We start from the raw sequence: 6,638 nt of genomic DNA on the forward strand, positions 1-6,638 counted from the left end.
CACTCCCCCAAATGCCTGCCACAGCTGGGACTAGGCCAGGCCAAAGTCAGGGGCCCAAAAGTCCATCCTGGTCTCCCACATGGGTGGCAGGGACCTAAGCACTTGGGCCACCCTCCTCTGGGGTGCATGAGCAGGAAGCTGGATCAGAGCAGTGTAGCTGGGACTCGAACCAGCACTCCAGTAGGAGATGCGGGTGGCCCAAGAGAGAGATTAACCCTGTGCACTACAATGCCTGCCCGGTATCCAAGATCATGGGCCAGCTTGCCTTAGCCCTGCAGCTGGCCCAGGGCCACAAGCTGGAGGGGCAGTGTGCCTGCGCACCTGCCCACAAGCCACTCCTGGGGGTCAAATTTGAACCTGACTGAGACCAAAGGCGAGAGGAGGCTTCCCGAGGACTCCTGGAGAAGACAGGGCTGTGCCTCCAGCTGCATCAACTACTCCCAGCATAGCACACGGGAGTTCTCAGCGCAGGTTCTTGGTGGAGCAGAGGAGGCAAGACCGGGGAGTCCCCACGGCCCCGGCCCTGCAGAGACTGCAGTGAGTGGCAGAGGGGTGGTCTCTGGCTTTTAGGAAGAAACCCACTGCACAGAGCCCACAGATGCAGCCTTCATCGCACAGCACAAAGACATGCACTCACGTGGCTTCCTGCTGTGTGCGAGGCAGCAGGCAGGACAGCTGGTGCATTCTCCCCCCTCCCTCCTCCCTTTCTGAGATGCTCAAGGAGGACTTGGTGGGGAATGTGCCGCGGGCTGCCCGCGCGCCCACCTGCCTGCATCAGGCCCCTTTGCATGACTTCCCGCCGGTCCTCGCACCAGCACGCAGGCTCTTAGGAGATGTGTGGGGGCTGGTGCTGTGGCGTAGCAGGTAAAGCTGCCACCTGCAATGCCGGCATCCCTTATGGGCGCCAGTTTGAGTCCCAACTGCTCCACTTCCCGTCCAGCTCTCTGCTGTGGCCTGGGATAGCAGTGGAAGATGGCCCAAGTCCTTGGACCCCTGCACCCACGTGGGAGACCCTGAGGAAAATCCTGGCTCCTAGCTTTGAATCGGCACAGCTCCGGCCGTTGCGGCCAATTGGGGAGTGAACCAGCAGAAGGAAGACCTCTCTCCCTCTCTGCCTCTCCTTCTCTCTCTCTGCAACTCTGACTTTCAAATAAATAAATCTTTTAAGAGAGAGAGAGAGAGAGAGCCATGTGGTGTGCTTGTTGCATGTGTGGCTCCACTGAGTGTCCTCTACATGTCGCTCACGGAGTAGCCAGAGCCCGAGGAAGGCTCAGGGGGTGGCTTGCTCAGACTCCCCCAGCTGCAAGCAGGTGCAGGCGGAGTCCTCGGCTTCTCTGCCCATCTCACAACACTCACACATCCACAGGGCTGAAGCGGTTCCAAGCCGTGGTGGGGTCACTGAAGCGAAGCAGCACCCCCTCCTCAGCTCCTTCAAAATCCAGATGGCTGTTTTAATCAAACCAAATGTGGATGGATGGGCAAATGAGACGTCTGATGGGGGCTTACCCTGGACCCTGTGTCCTTGGAGCTTGCAATCCCCTTGCTCCAGAGGGTGACCCCAGACCAGAGCCCCAAGAGCCTGATCAGAGAGGCCTGGGTCTCCATTCACAGAGCAAGAGGGGTCTGCATGGGACAAGGCAGACCCCCGCCTATGGGGCTGACGCAGGCCTGGCTGCCAGGGCCCCCGGGCTGCTGGAGGGGAGAGGCGGCGGAGAGCATCCTCAGCCACCCAGCCCCGCCACAGAGCGGGGGGCGGGGCCAGACCCAGCAATGCCGCCAGCAGCTGAAATTCCCAGCCCACACGGCACCCCGGGCTTGTGCCCCGCCCCCACTAACACCCCAGCAGGAAATGTGTTGAGCTCGTCAACATCTCTCTGGCCACAGGGTCGGGGCTCCCGCAGCTCCGAAATGATGGGGCCGGGGCTGGGTCATTAGGCAGGGACACTGTCATTACCACAGGTGATGCCACCGCACGCAGACAATGGCAAACAGTCATTAGTGGCTGTGTCACGGGGCGAGGCGTTGCCGGCCGGCGGCCCGAGGGAGGACAGAGACACACTGGCACACTCACACTGGCACAGGGCCCTGGCACATGTCTACACACAGGGGACAGGGAAAGGCACCTGTGTGCATGGAGGTGTGAGTGGGAGACCCACACGTGGCCACACCCTGGCTCACAGACTTACAAATGCACACGTCCACACAGCATTCACACACATGCTCACACGCAGTAACATGGCACACACATGCATGGTCACATACACAGTAACTCAGCACATACACATGCTCAGATACAGTCACATGGTACACGTGTGCATGTTCACACACAGTAACACAGCACACAGATGCATGTTCATATATACAGCAGCATAACGTGTGTGTGCTTGTGCACACACAGTAACACACAGTACAGATGTACATATTCACACACAATAACATGGCACACATGCTCATGTTCACACACAGTAACATGGCACACACATGTCCACACACAGTAACACAGTACTTGTGTGCATGTTCGCATACACAGTAACACACAGCACACACACATGTCCACACATAGTTACACAGCACACACACATGTCCACACACAGTAACACAGCACACACACACATATATCCCCACAGCACACATGTGGCTGAACAGGTTGCTGTCCAGCAAGGTCCCCAGAACTCAAGATCCCCCACACACCAGAAGGACAGAGCCCTTGGGTTGTCCCCAGACCAGGCCCCCAGACTCACAGGCCCCTCCCTGTGCTCTGAGACAACCACACAGACCCTCAGACTGCCCCATGCCCCACACCCCTTCTTCACTCAGCAAGGAGAAACCAGAAACAAAGTATAGCAAGGAAGCGGCCTGGCTGTGTCAGGTTCAAGGCTGCAGCCCCCCAACACCCCGACCCCGTACCCCAACTTGAACCCCAAAATGGCCCTCTGTGGGCATGTTCCTGAGAGGCCCCCACAGGAGGGGGAAGCAGGCGGGGGAGCCTGGGATGAGAGGAGGAAGGAGAGGAAGAAGAGAGGAGGTAAGCCCCAGGCTCTGCCCAAGCCTGCGCCTTCGCTCTGCCTCCTCAGCGTGGCCGCTCCAGCTGTGGGGCCCGCGTCTCTCTGGCAAGTGCACCGGCTGGAGCAGAGGCTGACTCCCCGCTCCCTGGCTGGGCGCCTCGGTTCCTGTGGACCCCACTGCCTGTTCTTCCCACTCCAACCCGCACGGTGCGGAGGCCCGGAGTGGGTCTGCCAGGCTGCGTCCTGCGGAGGCTCCAGGGGCGGCCCCATCTCCTGGCCTTCTCTGCCACATACCGGCGGCTCCCCGACCCTCTGCCAGGGTAGCCATGCCAGGGGGTCTTCCTCCCCCCACCCCTGTCTTCCACCTTCAAAGCACCTCCACTGGGCCCAGAGGGTGTTCCGGGAGCATCCCTCCGGCTCAGGGCCCCTAACTCACATCGGCCAAGCCACCTTTTGCTGCACTGGGTAACAAACCCACAGGTTCTGGGATTTGGGACAGAGCCATCTCTGGAGGAGAGGGGCTCATTACTCTGCTTCCCTTTTGGCCAAGTCACCCAAGGGGTCACAGGGATTTAGGAAACACCACAGCCACACCGAGGACAGCCCGGCCAGCGGCGCTGAGAACACCTGTGGCCCACATGCAGAGGCATACAAGGAGGGAGGGGCTCTGTGTGGGCTTGGGTGGGGGCAGGGAGGCCTGGGAGGGGTGCAGGTGTCCGTGGGGCTCCCTGGATCTGTGGTGAGGGGAGCCACCCTGCCGCTGAGGGCACCCACACCTCCGTGACCCAGGACTCAGGGCAGGGCAGGGTGCGGATGCCGCTCCTGTTTGCTCCCGTGCCTTCCTCTCCCGCATCTGCTGCCATCTGTCAGGAGCCCCAGAGCAGTCTGCTATTAGCCTGGTAAGTGCAGACTGTGGGACGATGACCCAGGAAGATACACCCCACATAGAGGAACGGCCGCTGGAAAACACTCATTAACCCCCAGTCTTGCCCAGCTCTGTCCATCTGTGCAGCCGGGGGCACCTGGGAAAGGAGCTGAGGTTGACAGATTCCCACTGGCCACTTCTGCTCTGCCGGGCACCACAGGCTGGGGACACTGCCCTGCACCCGCACCCCCCCCCCAGCTTCCTCCGGAGTCTCAGAGCTGAGCTGCGGCACTCAGGTCCCAGATGGCACAGGAAGTCCAGGCTGCGATTCCCGTTATGAACTAGGAGATCAGGGGCCACTCTGTGAAGCTGGGGTGCAGAGGCGCCTGGGCCGCCTGGTGGTCACCAGACTCAGCACTCAGGCAGGTCTAGCCGCCAGTGTGGGTTCCTGGGACACAAGCTCACATCTCCCCAAGTTGGCCGCAGGCTGATTTTTCGGGGGGACAGCTGTCTGGGACATTGCCTCCATCTCACCTCAGGAAATAGAGCATGGGGAGGAAGAAGACACAGCTGCCTGCACATAGTAGGTCCCCAACAAATAGATGATTCATGCAGAGTGTTCACCCCCTGCGCTGCTGCTGTGGGCTGAGCATCGCGTTGGGTGCTGGGAACCACCCACCACCCCAGGCACAGCTTTACTGTGCCAGCTGATCTCCGACCGCGGGGACCCCCAGACAAGCGGGCTATCCCTGCCTGGCTCCCTGCCTGGCTGCAGCATCCCAGGGCTAGCTGGCCCGTGTCTGCTGGAGCTGTGCCCAGCGCCACCCTTGCAGGCAGGGAGCAGACAGCGGTTTCGGTCTATTATCGGGCCAGATAAAGGCAGAAGGCTGGAGCTCAGAGGCCCGAGCAGGGTCACAAAGAAGCATCTCCCCATGCCCCACCACTCCCTGGGCTCCACTCAGCTGCCCATCCTTGCAGCGCCTCTTTGTTCCTCTTTGAAAGCAGCCCCAGGGAGGGGGACGCCTTTTCAACAGCTGTGTGCACTGCCCAGAAAGAAGTGCAGGGCGGCAAGACTGGAACCAGCTGGGCAGGGGCTGGCTGGAGAGAGGTTCCGGGGCTCGGAGGCAGAGGAGACCCGGGATTGGGGAGGGTGAGCAGCTCAGCCCCACCCTGCCTTGGCCTCTCTGCACCTGCCCCATTGCTCACCAGCAGAGACCCAGGGACTTGCCCTGAGTGAGTGCCCAACAGCAGGGGTGGATGCGGTCAGCTGGTTTCTCGGGGGACCCGGACTCCAAGCATGGGGTGGGGGGCACGGCTAGAAGAAGGAGAAACAGGGTTCCCCGACTCTCCAATGAGGGGAGAGAAGAAACAGCCCTTGCCCAAGTGAGCCTGAAATGCAATGGCTGCCTAACAGGGCCCAAGGGATACTAACTCTGCAACTACGTATGGCACACCTGCTGGGCGCCAGTGGTGATAGACCAGCAAGGAAACCACGTCCTGGGGGTCGGCGTCGCGGCTCAAGGGGTCAAGATGCCGCTTGTGACACTGGCATCCTGTGTCGTAGAGCTCATTTGAGTCCCGGCTGCTCCACTTCTAATCCAGCTCCTGGCTAATGCATCTGGTAAGGTAACAGACAATAGCCCAAGTCCTTGGGCCCCTGCCACCCACATGGGAGACCCAGATGGAGTTCCTGGCTCCTGGCTTCTGCCCAGTCCAGCCCTGGCTGATGCAGCCATTTGGGGAGTGAACCAGTAGATGGTTCACGTTCTCTTTCCCCACTTCTCTTTCGATCTGCCTTTCAAATCAATCAATCAATCAATCTTTTAAAACACACACACACACACACACACAGCCTCCCAGGCATCATGAGGCTGCTTTTGAGAGCTCCCTGCTAGGAGGATAAGTAAGGGGCTCCCTTCGTGCAGGGAGGGTCAGGGCCAAGGCTCAGAGGCAGACGGGAGGGAGAGGAAGCACAAGTGCTTGGCGCCTGAGCCATGAGGGTGTTTGGGGCCTGGCCTCCTGGGAAGGGAGCGGAGGAGAAGATGTGGAGTTTCCCAGGGCACCCCGGCCGGCCGCCCTGCTGTCCCCAGCCCTCCCCGGCAGGCAGGCGTGGGGCAGCGGGAGGAAGGCGCCCGCCAGTTTCCCTTTGTGCAATCCTTCTTCCTGTTCCTCTCCACCCAGAAGCAGCCCGGGCGGCTGTGCTGAAAGTCAGTGGGTGTGAACCCAGCACCCACGCGGCTCGGCAGGGGCTGGCGCTCCCCAGGGAACTCAGACTAGGAGAAACCTCCCTGCCCGCAGCCCACTCTTGGGGCTATCTCTCCCATAGTCCCTGCCCAGCCCCTGGGGCACCTGTGACTAAACTCTGGGCCTGGTGGGGACGGGGGAGCCTCTGGCAACCTGGGGAGTCTTCCACTGCTTCTTCTATTTGTAGGGGGGACCCCAGTTTTCTCAGCCATCCAAAGGATTCATCATGACAGGAAAGTAGAAGCTGTAGGCGTAGAACACAAGTCTCGGAGCCGGCCGGCAGGGGCTCGCTGGATACCCCAGGAGGACCCGGTGTCAACCCAGGACTCAGTCTGGTGAGGGGACACCACGCCCTGTGAGCCAGAGTCTCTCCCTGCCACACCCAGAGCTCTCCAAGTGGGACCTGCGCTGTGGCATAGCGAGAAAGCCCCCCTGCAGTGCCGGCATCCCATATGGGCACCGGTTAGAGTCCTGGATGCTCCACTTCCAATCCAGCTATCTGCTGTGGCCTGGGAAAGCAATGG

The sequence above is a fragment of the Lepus europaeus genome, chromosome 10, assembly GCF_033115175.1.
Source record: "Lepus europaeus isolate LE1 chromosome 10, mLepTim1.pri, whole genome shotgun sequence".
Classification (NCBI taxonomy): Eukaryota; Metazoa; Chordata; class Mammalia; order Lagomorpha; family Leporidae; genus Lepus; species Lepus europaeus.